The sequence below is a fragment of the Monodelphis domestica genome, chromosome 3 (genome assembly GCF_027887165.1).
Source record: "Monodelphis domestica isolate mMonDom1 chromosome 3, mMonDom1.pri, whole genome shotgun sequence".
In the NCBI taxonomy this organism is placed as follows: domain Eukaryota; kingdom Metazoa; phylum Chordata; class Mammalia; order Didelphimorphia; family Didelphidae; genus Monodelphis; species Monodelphis domestica.
The window spans coordinates 361,621,211-361,643,715 of NC_077229.1; the positions used below are offsets into that span (position 1 = coordinate 361,621,211).

At 33.8% G+C, this 22,505-nt stretch overlaps 1 pseudogene; it reads right to left on the reverse strand.

Annotated features, from left to right (window-relative positions):
- The window catches only part of LOC100617937 (transcription factor E2F4-like), a 35,754-nt pseudogene extending 16,442 nt beyond the window's left edge, over positions 1-19,312 (reverse strand).
- Between the last annotated feature and the right edge of the window lie 3,193 nt (positions 19,313-22,505).

Consider the following 22,505-nt stretch of genomic DNA (forward strand, 5'->3'; position numbering starts at 1 on the left):
GTTACTCACTATTGCTCATGTAGGTCAAAGACCTCCCATTTCCTGATTAAGTAGGATATTTGCACCTTTGGTGATTAGAACTAAAGGGCAGATCTTTATAGTTAACTTTTAAATACCATGTTTTCACTTTTTGTGATTGAATCTAAAAATAGACAGTTCTCTATACTTAACTTTTAAATGGGTTGTTTACACTTAATGGGGATTAAAATCTAAAAATAGACATGAGTTACAATTTAAATCTTCACAATCAGGGAAGACCTAAGTACCTTCATTGTTACAATCAGTGGTGAGCCAAATCCAATCTTCACACCTGGCTATAAATCATGAATGAGAAATTTATGGGGCCTGCTTGAACAGCATCTCCAGAGACATGGAGTTCTCACAATTTAGTTTGTAATTATCTGTATCCCCTCCTAATAGCAAGGTATAGACATTGGTAAATGGTTGTACCTGAATAGGTGGATGTCCAAATAGCATCAAATGGTGAGATGCATAAACCACCTTTGGGTCTACTTCTGAGATAAAATAGGGCTACAGGTAGAATTTCAGGCCACTTTAAATGAGTCTCTGTGTACATTTTGCCAGTCATGGTCTTTAGTTCTTCATCCATTTGTTCAACTTGGCTGGAGTTCAGGGAATAATATGGTATATGAAATTTAGACATTATGCCCAAACATGAATAAATTTGAGATAACATTGAATCAGTCAAATGAGTTACTTTATCCAAATTAATATGTGCTGGCAGGCCAAAATTAGGAATACTTTTCTTCAAGAGGATTTTAGCAACAAAAGCTGCTGTGGCATGAGCAGTAAGAAATGCTTCAGGCCATCTGGTCATTTGATTGACTATGATCAGGAAAAATGTATACTGTCCATGTTTTGGCATAGAAAAAGTCAATTTGTAGGTGCTCAAATGGTGTTTAAGCAAGAGGACATCCACCAAAGGCTTTTCCTTGAAAGCCATGTTGATTTAAGGCTTGGCACATAGGACAAACTGTATATACTTTGGAGGTAATTATAGTTATTTCAGATGCTATCCACACTCTCTTAACAGTGTCTACAATTCCTTGGGTGCCAAAATGGCCATGTTAATGAATGGAGTTAAAAATCTGGTTATAGAAAGCTCTAGGGAACAAGGGTTTGCCATCTGATGATACCTATATCCCATTCAACTGCTTTGCTTTAAATTCATGTTTCCATTTTTCCACTTCCTTGTCATTATAAGAAAGGGAAAGATGCAAATTATCAGTTATGAAGCTAGGTGCATGGGGTAACTTCAAAAAGGAAAAATTGGAAAGGAAATGGGGAAATGAAAAGGAAAAGGAAAGAGACTGCATGCAAATAGAATTTGGGGGTCCAAAAGCACAAAATAAAACTAAAGAGAAGATAGAAGAAGAAATCCAATTAGATAATTAGATAATGATGTAATAGAGATTAGAGAGAAAAATTTTTGGAACAGTAGAACAAGATATAAAGAAAGGGGGAGGAACAGATCTGGCAACAGTCTGTAATACACAAACCTTTAACTTATTAAGATATTATAACTTTAAAAGCAAAGAACACAAAAGATTAGATCCAAGCAACAGAGAACTGCAACATGTCTCAGCACAAGACAAAAGTAACTTAGTAGAAAGGAAAGAATATACTTTAGAAACAGAAAGTATAGAAAAAAATAGCAAAACAAAAAACAGAACCATATGAGTCATAAATAGAAGAAGGTTCTAAAGATTTTAAACAAACTGCAACTGATTTACCTGAAGCAAGAGCAAACAACAGATTGGTCCAATAGGGAGGAAAATGCAATAACAGAGAACATTCAAAGTAGCTGACCTCCTAGAGACAATGACACTGAAATAAGGGATGATATTACAAAAAGAACATACCAATGACATAATAGAAAATTCAACCTTAAATCCTTATTTTAAAGAATTCCAACCATTATTACAGACACACAATTTGGCAAGGAAAGACTTGTAAACCAGCTTACATTACAATGATAGGGGGAGATTGTCAATTTATAAAATATATATGAGCTTTACAAACAAGAATAGCAGAATTGCACAAAATGTGCTTGATACAACAAACAGTACCTCTGGATTACAATTTGCATAACATCAAACCAGGAGACAAAGTATACTTAAAAAATTTCAATGGAAAATTGGCTATAGACATAAAATGGACTGGACCACACTAAGTATTACTTATTACTCCAACAGCTATAAAAATTGCAGGGAAAGACTCATGGTTCCACTGTTCTCACATAAAACCAGAAAAATCCAACATCACTGTAATAGACATAGAAGAATAAGAGTGTTACCCAAAAGATAGTGCTCAGAAATGAAAACAAAAACTGATTAACATCAAAAAGTACACCACACAGAAACAATAGTGACATATAATGTTTGAGACAAGGTCCTGGCAGTCAAGTATACCACAGTGACAAGGAGAAGACAATTTTCTAGACCAGAGGAAAAGGTTTTAAAGCATGCCAGAGGAAAAGCTTTAATAAACAAAGAGCAAAAACTGAAATGGACAGCTAAGACTTTGAACTTTGTAAATTTGTTTATATAAGAAGAGGATAGATAGAAAACAGGACTTATATGTAAGTCTGAGTGAGGAGAAAACAAAACAAAATTAATTCCAAACATTAGGGAAATAGCATGTAACACTACATAATTTGGAAGAAAGAAGAAATCCATCAGTCAACATCAGAACTATAAATCTGAAAAAAACTTGATAAGCATTCATTCAACACAAAACAAAAAATCACAAACTGACTTATATTGGGAGACTTATATTGGGTAAATAAATGAGTGTCTGAAATTGCATTTATGCAAATGTAAATATGTATATAGTTAGATCCATAAGGTCTTAGAAAAATAGAAAGATCAATAGATATTTCTATTTGACTGACATCAGGTTTTGGGAACAATGTATATTATTGTATTATATGTAAATAATCTGTCTAAATAATGTATGTACTATAATTAGGTTAGTAACATAGTGATAGTGTCTGTAAATATATAACATAACATGTATATATGTTGTATGTAAGATTAGAATATAGATTAGACTAGGGACTTAGAGAATAGTTATAATAAGTAGGGAATAGATTAGGGTTAAGCATAGCATAGATAGTTGGTTATATGTAGGAATAGACTTAAGCTGCATTTGCAGATAGTAAACTTTTGATTGTTTATTGTAAAGCTTATGCTGAAATTGTGTTTAGTGGAAATATATGTAGATAAAATAGTTTGCAAATAATTATAGAGATATAAATTAGGAAAAATTTTGTATTAGTTAAACTTAGCAAGAATAAGTAATATTAGTATTAAGATTAAAATGTCTTTGTAATGGTTTTGTTCAAACATTTATTGTACTGAATTTATTGTAAAACCCTAAAACTACCTTTACCCAAACTTTCCTGTATAGAATTCCTTAGAGTAGATAAAGTTAGCATAGAATAGTGATAGATTAATTAGGGGAAGTTTATTATTTTGGATGAGTAGTTAGAAAGTAGATTTAGTAGCTTGATAAGTATAATAATTATAAGTGACCTTGGAAAGGTCAAAACAAAAAAAAAGGGACGATTGTGAAAAGGAAAACTGAATCAAGATCTGATCTTTCTGCTACTGAGTTAGAGCAAACAGCAGTTGGAAGGTTAGAGTGAAATTAATGAATATCAATGACAGTCGGTGGGGGTGGGGAGTGTAAAAATTAAATTAGTATCTAGTAATAAAATATTAAATTTCATGAGGTTTATTAAGGATTATTATAAATGAAGGAATAAAAAGAATACACAATAATAACCATGTGCCATGGCTGATTAGCCAATTCAGAATCCCCACACTTAGCTTACTTACTACATCATTGAAATGGAATGGAAGAGAGAGAGGGAGGCATTACTGCCAGTTAAATACTAATTGTGATCTCACCCAGGTGGAGACTCAGGTGAGATTATAGGGAATTCTGGGAAATACCAAGGACTTCTGGGAATTGAAGTCTAGGGTTCAAAATCTCCATTATTACAGGGGTAGAGGGAGAGTGACAGTTGCTCTCAAAGTATTCTCTCTTTCCTGGCCCTGGAACTGAAAGGAACATTCTCTCCCTGTTTCTGGAAAGAAGTACCTCTATTCCTGGATTTTTCCCAACTGTGTGCTCTACTGAGATTCCTGTGATCATGTCATTAAACAAAAGGGTTTAAAGGGAGCAGTTTGAACTGTAAGGCCAGGCTTTAGGGGTGTCAGACTGAAGAGACAGGCCCAACCAGTTCTGAATGTATGAACCTTTTCTTCCTCTTGCTGTCTACTGCTAAAGACTTTGAACGTTAAAAAAAAAAAAAAAACTAGCACAGATTAGGATAGACAGGAATAAAAGAAACCCTTGACCAGCCTGCAAGGCCTGGCCTCAGTTCATAAACTGAGAGATACTCAAACCCAATCTATAGAAATCCTGATTCCCTCTTCTCTGATATCTTCCTGATCCATACTTGCTATTAAATTCATCTTTATTTAAATAACTCACAGTCAGATTAAAGGATTATCATTTCAGAGGGACAAAGAGGAAGCTGAAACTAAGGACAGCAATTCAAACCATAAACGGTCCTTATTGGACCACTGCTGGGCAACCTTGGTCTGGGGGGAAGCTTGTCCCTCAAGCGGGTCTGTGCTTACATGCTCTGGGGTATCTTCAACATCAATCAATGGTAAAGACATTCCCATCAAGCTATTATAGTTGGCCCATTTCTAGGAAACTCCATTTTTTCAGATAGCCTCTCAGCAGGGGTATCTCTCTTCTTTACCTCACCAGCATCCATACTCCCTCTATCCCTTCAACTCCTCCATTCCCTGTTACAAAACCTGCCTTATCCCCTATACTTCTTCAATCCCTACAATTCCTTTAACTATTACAGTTTATATTACTTTTTGAGATAGTTTTGGTTTTTAACTTATTGGTCAAAATTAAGTCCAGATTAATTATTGTTCTATAACTTTCAAAATGTGAAATGGTTAACCATTTACAAGATATTCTACTTTTAGTGGGCAGAGTGTATTATAATAGAGGATATATGTAGTTGAAATCCTAAACTTTATTTTACCTTGTGAATACTCCAGTTTTGTAATTCATATTTGGGAAAACACTATCTGACAGAACATTTCCATTTTAGAGATATAAGCTATCCTACTAAGTTATAGTCATATTTATTAAATTGCATTGCCTCTTTAATTTAACATCTTAAGTGTGCTTGAATTGATGTATAAGTATGACAGCATAATCCTTGATTACTCTTCCCTATTATTTCCTCCTGAAAACTACTTCCTGCAATCACTTTTCTTCATCCCAATTTTGAAGCCTCTTTAATAAAGTTAGTGAGTCTTATGAAACATATATGTACATATACATATATATGCACATTCATTTTTATATAAAAGGATAGAACATTTGGATTGGATAAAATTTTGAATAAGGATAGAAATTTGTATAAAAGGATAGAATACTATCCTTTTCAACCATCTATTATCCTTATTTTAATTAAGTTCCAGAAAATATCTATTTCTATCATTATTGGTGTAATATACTATGTATTTCTAAAATGTTCCTTATCTTTCAAAGAATTTTCCAAATGGAGAGAAAAAAACTAAGAAAGAATGTCTTTCGTCCCCAAATTCTGCAATTATCTATGCAGTAATATAAACATATAGAAAATAAAAGTTATTTTGCATTTTATCCCTACTGACAACATTCAGTCACACATAAATTAGTAGAAGGAAATATAATTAGAGAGTTTTCAAGGAGAACTCATACTTCTTTAGTAACATTTATTCATCTACATAGTCACTTCATTGGCCTAAAAAATTACTATCCACTGCTACACAACTCTTCCCCTTAGGTTGAAAACAGGATTCCTTAAATGTCATTATGTCTTTCAGTCTCCTTTAATTTACCATGAAATGTGAGACAAGCCTATATTTTCAGCCAAGGTTAATCCAATTATAAGTTGTATTTACTACGTCGCCTCATATATTTGACATTTTTGGGGGGTTCTCCCTTATTTTTAACATTTTCTACTTATAAGTCACTGGATTAGTTATAACTCCCCACACACACTCATAATATTTTCTCTCAAATTTCTGTTCTTATTTTTTTCACATATTGAATAACTTTTTGCCTAATAAATCCAAGAAAGTATGTTCCCCAAACCCCTTTTTTACCTCCCCTAAGAGAGAAGGAAACTTGCATTTATAGTGTACATAATTTCTAAGTCCCTTAGGCAAAGAAGACAAATATAGCACATACCTTGTATTTCACTGGAACAGTAGACTTGGTGTCCATATTTTTGGAGTCTCAAGTAGAACTCCCTAACACTGTGACTGTCACTGGAGGCTGTGCCTATGAACTGTCACAGTGAAATGTCTCTTTTGAATCCTTATTACATGAGAATTCAAAAAAATAATGTTTTTAACCATGTCCCATTGTTAACTTCGTCCTTGCTTCTAACACATGTCAATTTTAAAATTGTTATTATTACCAATTTTCACCAGATAATTTTTTAATTCCAACCTCCTTCAGCAAAGATAATTTGACTTAATGTCATCACATACTCTTTAGGTCCCTCTTAAATCCCTGAGAAAAATACAGCAAACATTTCCAAAATTTATCTACCCCCACAACCCCACACACTTTCATCCATCTAAAAGTTCTTTAAAAAATGTTATTTATTTATTTAGAATATTTTTCTATGGTCACATGATTCATGATTTTCCCCACCCCTCTTCTTTTCCCCCTTCTGGAAATGACAAGCAATTCCACTGGGTTATACATGTGTCATTGTTCAAAACCTATTTCCATATTATTCTTATTTACAATAGAGTGATCTTTTAAAGCCAAAACCCCAATCACATCCTTATCGTACCACATGATCTATCATATGTCATCTAAAACTTCTTTGAACAGAAGCTTGTTCCCTTTTCAATTGAGTGAAGGTCCTTATAAAAGAGAAATGTCAACCTAGACATGAAATAGGTTAACATGGTAAAGTTCAAATATTTATTTTATTTCCACTCAGCTTACCTTGCATAAACATATTGCTTTTAGGGTAAAAACAAAACAAAACAAAATAGGACATGTGTGGTTGCCAGAGAGTAAATACTTCTCACACCAGAGAGTAAATATCCACTGACAACAGTATATATATGACAATATAAGGTTCATCCCAGTTTCCACAATGTTATTATTTGAGGTTCCCAAAGGAAAACAAATGCAACAAAGATAATAGGAAAAGTAGCTTAAAATATAGGGACACAAAAATACTAACCCTTTGAGGCATAGTTTTATAAAATCTGAGAAATCAGTCTGTTCATATATTGCAGTTCAAATAGAAATTAGAACTTAATTTGAAAAACAAAAACAAAATTGGTATCCATTTAAAAAACAAACTGTCAATATAATTATCTCTTGATTAATCATGAATCAGCTATCTATTTGAAGAAGAGTATATAGATGAGAAAAGGGCAATCAAGCTGGTGGTTAAAACATGTCATTGTAAGAAATCTTGTTTCTGTGTCTGAAAGACTATCTATCTATCTATCTATCTACAAATATATATATATATATATATGCCTCCATATATATGTACTTTATGAATAGTCTGTTTTTATATTCATTTTTACCTATTTAATTTTTACTAGTTTAGAAAAGAGTTCATTATACCTGTAAATATCTTTAGGTAAAAATTAAGTGATCTCAACATGTGCTTGTTTATAAAAGTTAACCTCAAAAACACTTAGAATTATTTCAATAGTTTAAAATTCAATGTGTGCTCTTAGAATAAATATATTTAGCTATAGTTATTAGTAGTTATATATAGATTTAAAAGGAAGACAATATTCTAATTGGCCAACATTATTTCTTCTTCCAGGATATCATAGTCAAATGCTTTATTTCATTTAATAAATTATCCACTAACAAATAGCAAATAAGTGAATCCAGTGCTCTCTATTTCCCTTTGATACTCTGTCTACCTGTACTATCACTTACATACACATACATATACACACACAGAGGAAGCAGTGTGCTTTAGTGGACTAAAAGCCAACTATAGAAAAGAAGAAGATTTTGTTTCAATGGTTGCTTCTGGCATAAACTGGCTATGTGATTCTGTACAAATCATTTAACCATTCATTGCCCAAGGCAATTATCTAAGAAAGTAACTTGCAGAAAAAAAGGGTCTGATTGCATTGCTAGAAGGAGTTCCTTCCTATAAAACCAGAGGTCCAAAAAAGAAATAAAAATAAAACAATAATGTATGAATCAATTCATCCATCTTTTTATTTCCTTGCTTATTTATCATTTTATTTAGTATTTATTCATTTTCATCGACTTATTTGTTTGTTGTGCTTGTTTATAGCTGGAGTGGTAATTTTACCACTGTAGGTAGATCCAGTCCAGAAATGCCTTGTCTGAATGAAGACTCTCATCTATCCTTGCAATTTATAGTGTGCCTGTGGTTTATGTAAGTCATATAAAAGTAATTGTGCATACATATCTACATAATACATTATGCATGACCATAAATATGAGTATATTTGTAAATATTAAAATTTAGGGGAAGCTGAGGCAGGTAGAAATTAGTTTCTCTCTGCAAGGAGTATTATATTTTTATGAGGTTTATTAAAGGTTAAGGATTAAAGAAAATACAGAATAAGAAAGCACATGCCTAAGCCAGAGAGGCCCAGACAAGATAACCTCACATCATGAAAGAGACGCATCTGCTCCAAAACAGAAGTCCAAAAGAGACCCCAAAGCTTTTCCAATCAGGTTAAATACTTCATCTCGCTCTCGGCCAAGGTGAGATTACAAGGCATTTTGGGGAAGTGGAGCAAGGAATTCTGGGGATTGAAGTCCTGGATTCGAGTCTATTTTTACATTTCTCCGTGTGATCATTTTTGAGAAAAATTAATTTTTTCCCCAAAAGGATCATGAAAACATAATCAACTCAATGATTACAATAATGTGAGGATAAGAGGGGAAAAAAACAAAACCAATAATTGCTGGTCTCATTGACAAAAAGTCTGTTAGTAGGCAGTCCCCTTTAGCATGAAATAATGTTCAATCAATCAAAATAATGTTCAATGAAATAAATGTTCAATCAACCACACCCAAAGTTCATTTTTGTGCACTTGTGGTCTGGAGGCTTCTTCATGGTATCTTCTCCAACAGTTCAGTTTCTGGATTCAGAGAGGTAGCATCTTTCTTTACTTAACATTCTTCTCAAAAAGAATTTAAATTTTGCAATTTAAATAACAATTTTTTTTTACATTTCCCCATGTTGTGGGTGATTGAAAAATACAGGATCACTTAGGGATGCATGGCTGAGGTATGAGGTATATGAACCAATTGGTAAAAGAAATTAAAAAGACATCAGAAAAATCCAAATAAAAAAGAAAAAATTCTGGATGAAAATATAGACTATATAGACTATCAAAGTCTTATGTGTAAAAATTGTAAATAAAGGAAAAAATAAATCTATAACAGGTCCTTGAATCAGGGCCCAATCAAAATGATATAATGAGTGATGCATTTACCCAATCAGTAGCCAGGACTACAGAAAGGTACCACACTATGAAAGGCAGAAAAGGAAGGACGTCTCAGTTCACGTTTCTGTGCAAGCTTTCCTCCTTCTTATTATAGTGTGGAAATGTTCAAATCCCATGTAACTTTGCCTCTGTGGTGTACTGGGGAGTACTGGAGAGTCATTCTGTTCCTCCAAAGGTGATTTTTATGCTCCTTTGATGTATTCTATTTCGTTTGGTGCCTGGGAGAGGAAGCGTGTTGTGTCTAGATTGCAGCCATGATTACCTGGAAGTCGTTAAAGAAAATCTTAATACTGGTGATGTGCTTCTAATATAAAAAAGAGAGAAAAAATAGTATATTGCACATGCAAGAAAAATATAATGAAAAAGAGCTTTAAAAATTCAAAAGTATAGCTTATATTCATTGACACTCTGTGTCAGCTAAGAAAAATATAAAATGCAAGGCTTTCTCACCAAAAATGAGATCCATTTCCTCTTCATGTGGCCATGATCCACCTTATGAGCAAATGAATGTTACAAGGTATTTGTTTTTCATTTTTAAAGAACAGTAGAACAAATATGTAGTATCAATATCCCCAAAATTCTCAATAGCCCAATTAATTACAATAGCAAACAAACACACTATCATATTTCACATAAGTTGCTGTATGGCATTTTAAAAGCCTATGAATTGATGGATATTTGTCACAATTTTTACAAACGTAGCAATCTTTCAAACTTCGTATTTAAACATATTTTTTAAATAAAGTAAGACTCATCTTGGTTTTGAACATCATGAAAAAATATCATTCTGGTGGAAGTAGTGAGCTAAAGAGTATAAATGAGAGATGCTCCTTTTTTGGAGGCTTTTTTAGGGGTACAAATGCCCTGAGATTAACTGCCCCAACTTCCATTCACATATTTAGAAATGCAGGAAGGTTGGGGGTTATAATTGTATTTCACTTCAGCTATGGGCCTTACCTTGTGGTAGGGGCAGGCAAAATTGACCAGAGAATGTTAAAAAAAATTCCAAAAATCATTTTTTAAAAAACCCTTAAAATCAATTTGAGATATTTAGCAGATTAAATTTTCCAAAGGTTGTTATAGCAATTGTAACCAGTTCTGAAGTCCATCTATCCTCTATGTGACAATTTACAAAGGCAAAAATAGAAAGGCTGTTTTTTTTTTTTCTTTTCATATATGGGCTTATTCAATAATATTTGTTCAGCATAGTTATAGGGGGAAACAACAGAATTTAACACTAGTTAACTCAGTACATTAAATGAACAGTATAACTGAATAATATTGAATCCAGTAATATATGAACTTAAATCACAAAGTTATACCTTAAACAAAACAATCAGGAAAATGCAACAGAAATATAGATTTTTTTATAAACCATTAGAGTCTGAAATGCCTTAAAAATATATAACCTCCAGTCTTTAAAGTTCCTTGGGTTCTTATCCATTTAAATGTCTATTGTCTGAAGGCAGAGTGGTAAGTGCTAAGCAATGGGGGTTAAGGAACCCATCCAGGGCCCCACAGCTAAGAAGTATCTGAGGCCATATTTTAACCCAGGACCACGTGTCTTTAGGCCTGGCTCTCAGTTCACTGAGAAGCAGAGCTTTTTCCCCAAAGTTAGCTAAAAGGAATGCAGGTGAAGTCAATAAAAGGATCAATGCAATTAAAAGACATCTTTGTAAAATAGCAATTGCTTTTAAGTTCCTGCTTGAAAAAAACCTTTCTTCTTTCCCTCTTGTCTCTCCCTTTTCTCTCTCCCCTCCTACACTCCAATCCTCCCATGTGGCCAATAGTTACCAGCTGGTAGAAATGAGTCCTGAGCCATCTGCTCCAAGGATCTGGGTTGAACAAAGATCGGGTGAGCTAGAGAGAGCACTGGGGTAGTCCAGGAATGACAGGAAGGCAGACAAGCAGGGCCAGGAGCTGGAGCAGGCAGCCGGGGTGGGCAGGTGAGCTGCAATCTGCAAACAGGTCTGCAGGCAGGGAGAAGCGGCCATCCAAAGTGAACAGGCAGGCAGGCAAGCAGGGAGAAGAGGCTGGGAACCAGGTGAGAGGCAAACAGCAAATAGACAGGCAGGGCCGGGAGCTAATGGCTGGAATGAGCAGCAGCTTTGCAAGGGTAAAAAAAAAAATCTCAGCCAGAGAAACGTGTATCAAAAAAAAAATTTAGGCATTAGCTATTAAAACTGAACTTAGTAGATAAAGGAATCAGAAAAGAATCAGAAGATTGAGATATTTAGCTTTTCCAAAGTGGTTGCCAAAACTGTAACAGTTAAAATTTAGGGGGACATTGAGGCAGGTAGAAATTAGTTTCTCTCTGCAAGGAGTATTATATTTTATGAGGCTTATTAAAGGTTAAGGATTAAAGAAAATACAGAATAAGAAAGCACATGCCTAGGCCAGAGAGGCCCAGACAGGATAACCTCACATCATGAAAGAGAAGCGTCTGTCTGCTCCAAAACAGAAGTCCAAAAACAGACCCAAAAGACTTTCCAATCAGGTTAAATACTTCATCTCGCTCTCGGCCCAGGTGAGATTACAAGGCATTTTGGGGAAGTGGAGCAAGGAATTCTGGGGATTGAAGTCCTGGATTCGAGTCTATTTTTACATATTTGTGATGCAAAATTATAAACATACACACAACTACATACAAAATGTAATGAAATTTTAAAGGACATAATCTGTATTATGGGTTTTTAAATCAGGGTGCAAAATCAAGATTTGATGATATATTTCAGGCAGCCAATGAATGTGGGAAAAGGAAAAATGTGATGGTTATTTCAATAACTGATCTATTCTGTAATAGTGTGCATTAAAATTTTTATTTAAAACATCATTCTGAGAAGTGGTTTATAACCTTCACAAGATTGCCAAAAGGTTCATCATGCATATGTATATTCACAAACATCCACACACATACACATGCACATGCACTCATGCATTCATACATACACAGAGTTAAGAAATCCAGATTTAGTTATATCAAATTCTGAAATGCCCAATGGCTGTTTAATTTCAAAATACTTTTTCTGATGTATAAAGAACTAAAGTAATGTTTCACTTGTCTCTGCATATGAAGGAGAAACTTTATTAAGGTTTCTTAATTGTGGGATTCTATTCCAAGTAAGCCAAATTCTGGACATTCTCAAGACTGTTTTTACCTTTCAGATTAGCTAACATGAGAGAAAATGTAAAAGACAGATGCTGGAAGGAAAGTGGAAAAACAGAGACGTTAAAGCACTGCTGGTAGAGTTCTGAACTGGTCTAATCATAATGAAGAACAATTTGAAAGTATATTGAAAGGACTATAAAACTTTTTATACTGTTTTCTTTTTGTAATACCTCTACTGGGTCTGCATTCAAAAAGATGTTTTTTTTTTTTGTTTTGTTTTGTTTTGTTTTTAAGGAAAAGGACTGATGTCCAAAATAATTATAGCTGCTCTTTTTGTAGTGGCAAATAACTCAAATTGAAGAGATTCCCATCATTTTGGAAATGGATGAAGTTGTGGTATATGATTGTGATGGAATGCTACTGTGCTATAGGAAATGATGAACAGCATATTTTCAGAAAAATAAGGAAAGAATTATATTAACTGTTGTAAAGTGAAGTGATCAGAGCCAGGACAATATTGTATATAGTAGCAGCATATTGTAATATTGAATTGTAAAAGAATTAGCCACTCTGATCAATACAATGCTCCAAGACAATTCCAAAGAACTAATGATGAAAAACGTATTCCATATCCAGAGAGACAACTTGTGAATTTTTAGTAAAAATTCAATTGACTGAAGTATTTTTTCTTTTCTTTTAAATTTTTGCACCATGATTAATATGGAAATATTTTGGCAGGATTTTTCATATTTAACTGGTATCATATTGCTTATCTTCACAATGGAAAGGGGAAGGGCTAGAGGGAGAGAGAAATTTGAAACTCAATTTTAAAATAAATAGTAAACACTAAATATTTTTTATAGAGTACTGTTTACAGGGTTCTCCCTATACTACATGAACCAATGAACTTGTTAACAACAACTAAATTAAACAGCACAAATTATATATACACATACATATATATATGTACACACATATATATATATTATATACATATTCATCCATACACATGCAGATATGTTTATTCATATGTATGTATATAATGTACACAAATACACATATATAACTATGCTCATTGTTATACAAACTGCACTCATGGAAAGGTAAAAAATGAGTTAATGTTAATTTGACTAGAAGGATGAATAGAGAATACATCATAAAACTAAATGAAAACTTTAAAAGTCTGATAGAGTTTGGAAGCATAGGGATAACAAATCTGGGTGGGGAAAATTAAAGTTTGCCTTTTTTACAAAATTCCAATTAAATGTAAGTATAAGGTACAGTCTAAATTGTGCATGATCTGGAGTTAGAGAATTTGAGTTCAGATCCCAGTTCAAATCTTTTTTACTTTAGACAAGTCATTTGGATTCTTTGTTTCTTGATTTTGTAATCTGAGCTACCCTGGAACGTACACTGGAATACTGGGTCATGCCAACTTGACAACTTCATGTCTATATGCATCTAAATGTAGCTTGGGTCCCAACCACTATATTCACCTTTAATATTTAGATGTTTGGCAAAATTAGCTCAAAATAAAGGGATTTTCTGAAATAATATGGTATAAATTATGATAATAGCTCCTTCTTGCCAAACTAGGGCACACTCTCCTGCAAATATACACAGGTACATAGTATTAGTGATGAGAATGAGTATACAGACTATTTTATAAGAGATGCAAACATGAGGAAAACACTTTTACTCAAGGCAGTCCACATCTTTAACCATGTTATGGCCATGATTTTTTCTTTTATTTTTCCCCCTATTTCTCTACTGTTAGAACTCACAAAATGCCTAGAAGTGTCTCTGTAAGTCTTCTGAGCTCCTTGGATCTGGTCTTTTCCATAGGTAAAACCCTGACTTCCAGGGCTGACTTGATCTCTCCTGACTGAGATGACTTTTTTTACTTTGGTCTTACTGTTTGAAGTCACCAGGGGAATGAATGATTGTTCAGGCATGCTAATGGCTAGTCTTCATATGATCCACCAGTTGGGCTGAAGAACTTTACTTTTGTATATGAATAAAAATGTCATTTTAATACTTCCTCTACACTAGCACATAAATATCTAAAAAGGATGACAACTTTTATCTTGTATTCTTTACAGTCTCTGAAGAGGTGACTCAAGTTGTGAGTCACTCAAGTTTTCATGTCCTTAACAAGCTGTGAATATAACATTAGTCTACCACTATAACTAAAATGATGAGGATTGGACTAAATGATCTCTAAAATCTTTTGTAGCTTCAAATCTGTGATTGGAACTATGAACATACTTAGGTTTCTTTACAAATAATTTTGTAAGGTATAATTTTATGATTAGGGTCTTTCTTTGAAGCAATAGGGGGAAATGTATCTTAAAACAATGTACCAGAAATAAAATCTCTATAGAATTATTATGATAGAACAGAAAAAGCACCAAAAATGAAAATCTGAATTCAAATCCTGACTTGGACATTACTTAGGTGATCTTAGACATGTCCCTTAAGCATGTTGATCCTGAGTTTTCTCATCTGTACAAATGTGTATAATAATAATTGTATTACCTTCATCAAGGACAGGTAGGTGGCAGAGAAGATAGAATGCTAGACTTAGAAATAAGAAATAAAATCTGACCTCAGAAACTTAACAGTTCTGTGACCCTACACAATTGACTTAACCCTATTTGCCTCAATTTCCTCATCTTTAAAATCATCTGGAGAGGAAATGTCAAACAACTCCTACATCTTTTACAAGAAAACCTCAAATGGGGTGACGAAGAATCAAACATGATTAAAAACAACAGAGCAACACACCACTCTATATTCATTATAGAAGGTTATAAGGTATATCAAATAAAATAATTCATTTAAAATTACTTTATACATTTTAAAGTAGTACATAAAATGTCAGCTTTCATTGCTAAAATTATATAATATTCAGATGTTAAAATAAATATATTTCATCCCTTTTAGTATAGGAAATATGATTTATATATAAACAACTTCACTATAAAGCAGCATGAATTCCATATGAGTGATGCAAATAATAAGTCTTATTGGATATCAGAAAACAGTTCCCCCAGGAGAGGAGAGATGGAAGGAAGTGGCTTGAAGAAGAATATGTGTGATGTTAATCTGAAATCATGGGGAATGGGGAAGAAACACACTCAAAAAAGTGTGTTATTAAAGAACAGATCTTGGATTCCATTGGCATATAAGAAAATCTGAATGAAGAAACTCCTTTTAACATGCTGAGCAGTACTTCATCTTGACCCTAAAACCTTAGGGAAATAACTGCTTGGGGCACTATGAAATTATGAGAATTAATTAGACAATGTCACAGAGATACTGACTCTCTCAAGGCAAGATTTGAATGCAGGACTTATTAACTGCTCAGTTACCAGTTTATCTATTAAACAATACTTCCTCTCCATGCTGCAGTGTTATAGCATTACTATTTAAAAGACCCCCATGTCAGGTTTTTCTTATTCAATTTCTGACTTTATTCATTTCAGCTGAGAGGCAGTGACATAAATAAGATCAAGGAAGATTGGTAAGGGAAGGCTTGCTGAGCTTATGCCCTAAAAATACAGTCTTCAAGACATTACTTTCAAGAGACTTTGATATTTCAAGTTAACATCTTATTTGGCAGAACTGCATTCTCCCCTATTTTGTTCAAGAAAAGTGTGGAGTTTAAGGAAATGAAAATTTTTATACCCTTTTTATCCCCTTGGCTACTGATGCGCTGATATTTTGGCACTCCTAAGATCTCATAGCATTCTATAGTGCCTTTTTAGTGTTCTTTTTAGAAAAAAACTCCAGTGGTTATATATTCAACACAAGTGACAGACGGGGAAAAAATACCCTTTTCTTAGACCAATCCGCAAAGTTTCCTTTTTTAAATATAGGAAAACTGAGGGTTCAAAGTCCTTGCCTTCTGAAGACACACCAGTTGTCAAACAACATGCTTGGATATCTTTTCAGAAAAGGCTGGATGAGATGTCATAGCAAATCATTTGAATAGCACTACCTCATAGGAACTTGGCTAGTATTTATTCATTTATTAATTCAATAAGATTTTAGTAAGAACCATTTCTATAACAGAGACCCCAGAGGTAGTCTTTGGAGAAGATAAGAAATATCAACTAGGACATAGTCTCTACACTGATGAATCCCTTCATGAAGAACTAATCATCATTACAATTATTATAATTTGTGTTGTTTTCTTCATAAAATGTTATTTTCCAACTTCTTATATACTACTAATTCATTTTTTTTATTCTTAGTCACATAATTCAGTTTTTATAATTGGAAAATCTGATTAATAAATTCTATGATTTTCCTTGTCATATAACCATTTGGTGATAGTACCTAAAATGAAGCTCACATAGTAGACTTAGTGGCTTTATTTTTCACTAAAGTGTATGGCCTTCTGTATTTTATTTTCAAACCCCATTATGTAAAAGACAAGTAAAAGGGATTAAAACATGTCTAAGCATGCATCATATTCAATTTTGGGGAGTAGCTGGGTAGTACAGAAGATAGATGTCTAGACCTGGAGTCAGGAAGACCTGAATTCAAATCCAGTTTCAGATGCTCATTTACTCTTTGACTCTTGTGAAGTCACTTAACCCTGCTTGAGTAAATTTCCATATCTCTAAAATGATTTGGAGAAGCAAATAGCAGACCACTCCAGTATCTTTGCCAAGAAAACCCCAACTGGGATCACAAAGAGTCAGACATGACAGAAACAACTAAACAACAAAAACAATAAATATACAATTTTCTTCTATATTGTTTATCCTGAAAATAGCAAAGTTTGAATATCAGATATTTTGAGTTCATCAGCACATCACACAAAATATCTGATATTTAAACTTTGCTATTTTTCTTTTATAGACAGATTTTGATACTACCTCATGGTATTATTTTTTATACACCATTATGTTTTCATAGACATTGGTGTAATGGTAGCATTAAATATTCTTTTTTCTAAAATGTACCATAGGAGTAGCTGGGGGAAATCTATGATATAAATATAAGATTGATGCCATCCACACCCCATTATAACAAGATAAAATATTTCCCCATACTTTTTTCAACTAACAATGTTATTGTCAGCTATAATTCTTGAAAATATATTTCTTATTTACTTCACAAGGGAAGGTTCATAATGGGACAATTAACAACAAACAAACTGTTGATTCTTTATTAGTTTGGAACCATCTGGTATCACATTCTATATTCTTGAATGGGATTTTAAGCAGTCATGCCCTACCCCTTCCCCAGTTCAGTGCTAATCAACATCTAAACCTGATGCAAAAATAAATCAGTCAGTTTTCAATCATGCCTATACTTTTTCAATGAAGTTTTATGGGCTGTATTTTTTTAATTGGACAGTACAAAAGAATCTCATTATATTGATGGCAAAAGGAGGAAAGATATGATCTCCTTTATAACTGTTTTCATGATTCTGAGCCAGTCACTTAGTCAATAAATACATAGTAAGCATCTCCTATGTGCTATGTTCTGTGCTAAATCCTGAAGATACAAGAGATAAAAAGTCATTCTTGATTTTAAGGAGCTCACAATCTAATGGGGGAAACAACTTGCAACAAATGTGTACAAACAAGTTATATACAAAATAAATGGGAAATAATGAAGGAAGGGGACATTCTAAAATTAAGAGGTGTTAGAAAAAATCTTCCTGTAGGAAATAAGCTCTACATTTTGCAAAGAAATGTTCATGATGTTGTCGTTGGAAATCCCGGCATATGAATATTTTTTTTTAACTATTGCCTTTGTCTTTGAATTGATATTATGTATCAGTAGCTACTTTCCCAGGGACACATAGCTAGGAAGAATTTAAAACAATATTTGACCCAGAAACTCCCATTTCCAGATCAGGTTCTCTATCCACTGAGACACTGACAAGTGCCAAGAGTATCTTTTTTTTAACAGTATCTAACAGTATATTATATTTGTTTAAATAATAAACAATATATGTTTGCCGAGAAATAATCAATTTACTTGTCAAAATTTATATTAAATACACTAATAAGGGAAGATAGCTTCATTAATTTGAAAATATGTGTGTGTATACAAATGTCATTGAAATGCAAGCAAATAAAGATTTAATATAGCATTTCAAGAGTCATTTTTGGGGTGGAGAAAACTTAGATAAACTTTAAAATACCTGCAATAAATCAGCTTATTTAATCCTCATTAAAAGCTTTTGGGGGAAATACAAGTATTCTTCTTCTTTTTCTTTTTTTTGAAGAGAAGAAAATTGAGACATATATTCATTGTGACTTTAATATAGCCTTATACAGTCAGATAGAGGTAGAGCCCAGATTTGAATGGAGTTCTTCTTGTTTCAAATCCAACGTTCTTTGTATTGTGGTTGTTATTTCCTGATCCAATTTTTAAGAGAATTCAAAGGAAAACAATATTTGTTTAATTTTCCTTTTCCTACCCTCTCTTGTTAACTTTTTTTTTTTTGCTTTTCTTTGTCCCTTACCTGTCCTGTGGCATTTTGCATAATGTCCTGGGTCTCTCTGACAACAAGTTCAATCCGGTTAAAGAATTCTATAAAGATGAAGCATCTGAAATGGTACTGGATGTCAGGCCCCATTTAGCTTTGTACCCAAATAGGAATCCTTTCTCCATTTTCCCCAAGCAATTGCATAGCTCTACTTAAAAATCTTTATTAGTAGGGATCCCACTACCTTTTGAGACACTTCTGTCTTTCTGTCAGTCTATCTAACCATCCTTCTGTGTCTGTCAATATTTACATATTGTCAAGCTTATTCTTATGCAAAAAAATATAGCTCAAGCAATCTCTCCCTGGAAAAGTTAGAGGTAATTAGAGAAAAGAAGATAAAAGAAGGAAGAGCCTTGGAGAAGAGGGGCATGTTTTAATCAAAGGGAAGTTGAAATTTTCTAGTAAGGCAGATAATTGTTCTAAGAATCTTTTTTTAGGAGCTCAAATATCTATTTTCATTCACCGGGAATGACTTTATTCTCCAGTCAGCAAATATGTTTCAGGGTAAGGAGGATTTTTAGTTAAGAGCATGACCTGACAATTTGGAATTATGACCAATTCTAGGTCTGTACCCCAAAGAGATAATAAAGAAAAAATATGTGTACAAAGATATTTAGAGCTGCAATCTCTGTGGTAGCAAAAAAAATATAATAAATGAAGGGTTGTTCATTCATTGGGGAATGACTAAACAAATTGTAGTATCTCATGGTGAAGGAATATTATTGTGCTGAAAGGAATAATGAACTGTAGAAATTCCATGTGAACTGGAAAGATCTCCAGGAATTGATGCAGAGTGAAAGGAGCAGAACCAGGAGAACATTATACACAGAGATTGATACACTGTGGCACAATAAAATGTAATAGATTTCTCTACTAGCAGCATTGCAATGACCAGGATATTCTGAGGGACTTATGAGAAATAACATTGTCCACATCCAGAGGAAAAAAAATGTGGGAGTAGAAACACAAAAGAAAAACATATGATTGGTCATGTGGTTCAATAGGGATATGATTGGGATTTTAGCGTTAAAAGATCACTGTATTGCAAATATGAATAATGTGGAAATGGGTTTTGAACAATGATGCATGTATAACCCCACTGAATTGCTTGTCAACTCCAGGAGGGGGAAGGGAAAGAACAGGAATAATGTAACCATGGAAAAATATTCTAAATAAATAGATTGAGTTTTTAAAAAGCACATAGCCTGGAAATGAGTGCTTAGATTGAGTTGACTTTACATGTATATATATATATATATGTATATATATACATATATACATATGTATGTATATAAATATATGTATAATTTACATTCAAGCAATATCAATAATATTACTATAGGACTTTAAAGGTTCCTCAAAGTTCTGTTCCTTCCCAACCAAGGGAAAGGGGAGGAAGGGCAATGCCCTTTGCATTCATTTTAAACTTAGCAGCCCCTATGGCTTGGCTTATTGAGGTTACCTTAGCCTATCAGTCAGATGAAATAGGTGAAAATCAAAGGGATCAGGATTGAGGAATAAGAGCAGACCATCATTAAGTGGGGAATGCAGGAGCAATGGCAGCAGAAGATGACATAAAAAACAGAAGAAGCAATAGTTGCCAGTCCTAGGCCAGCATCTGTCCCGAAACATCCCTAAAACGCTTAATGGTACTGTAAAGGTAGCCACAGCTAACAGTGCTTCTGAAATTATTTTCATTCTTAAAATCTTGGTATTTCCTTCCCCCCAAATCCTCAACTCCTATTGTCCAGGATGTCAAAGCTCTTTCTAAAATGTGATTCCCAGAATTTAAACATTGAGCTGAGTATACTTGTCATCTATTGACCAAGTAAAAACAGAGTCACAAGTTTCATTTTTTCTTAAGTGGGTTCTGTGTCTTTGATCTAGCTTTCAAATTTACGTCCCATTTCCACTCATTTTGTGTTAGCTGTATTGTGTGATAGAGGCAAAATCCACATATTTTGAATGACAGTCTGGAAGAAAAGGCAGAGGTTTCCATCCACAGCAGAGGATGGTTGAGAAGGCTTAGAATATTGAGAGAAGTGTGAAGATTGGATTTGGCTTCCTCCTGATTATAACATTGAAGGTACTTAGCTCTTCCTTTATTGTGAAGATTAAATTGTAAATCCCCTGTCTATTATTAGATTTTAATCTCCAAAATTTTAACTCAGTATTTCATGTAGATCTACCCATTTTAACCACAAAAAGGTATGAACTAACTACAAAAAGGTGTGAACTAATCCCAAAAAATGTGAATACCTATTTTATATATTGAGTAGAAGGTCTGTGACCTATGTGTGAACGAATGGGGAGTCCTGGAGAAAAGCGTCTGCTGTGATTGGTACATGTAAAATTTAGGTGAGATGACACAAGAGAAAAATATCTTTAAATAGAGGAAACAGAGGCACACAGAGATCGAAGGATCCAAAGGATCAGTCACTCAGAACCGGACTGGAAATCAGTGAGTTGGGCTTGGAGTGAAGAAGAGTCTCTCAGAGTTGTACTGGAAGACAGACACTTGAGGAGAGACTGGAAGATAGACACTCAGACATGTAGTGAAGAGACTTGGCTGTGGAACTGGACCTCTGGAGGAGCTCCTGCAGGAGACCTAGAGACTGCTTTCCTTTTAGATGGTGACTGTCATTAGTGTAAAGGCTGATTTAGTTTCCTTGCCCTTTCTGGAGGTGAGAACCCCCAAGAAAGGTCCATCATCTTGAGACTTCTTTTTCCTGAATTTTTTTCCTGATTAGGGCCTTAGAATTTCTACCTAGCTTAGAGTCTCTCTCTCTCTCTCTCTCTCTCTCTCTCTCTCTCTCTCTCTCTCTCTCTCTCTCTCTCTCTCTCTCTCTCTCTGTCTCTCTCTCTCTCTTTCTTCCTTATTATCTTCCCTCTATTGTAAAATAAACTACCATAAATTCCATTCTATTTTAGTAATTTAATTTGGGATTTTAGAAATTAAATAAATCCCTGGTGACCGCCAATTTAAATATTCAAGTCCAACCATAATAAAATCTAACAGAAGAGAGATTCCAGCTGGAGAGACAGTAGGTCTCTCTCTATATCTTGAGACAGGAAAGGAGAAGGTCTGATCTGAGAGTGGATCCTGAGCCATACAAATTCTCTCACTGAACTTACTCACCATTTCCCCTCAAAGATACCAAGAAGTGTGGCAGAAATCTGAGAAGAATAAGGAAAAGTCTAACAAGATCTCACATAGCTCCTGTGACACCCTGGGTCTAGATATTGGCTGTGCTGTGACAAAGACCAGGGGTCACAAACCTGA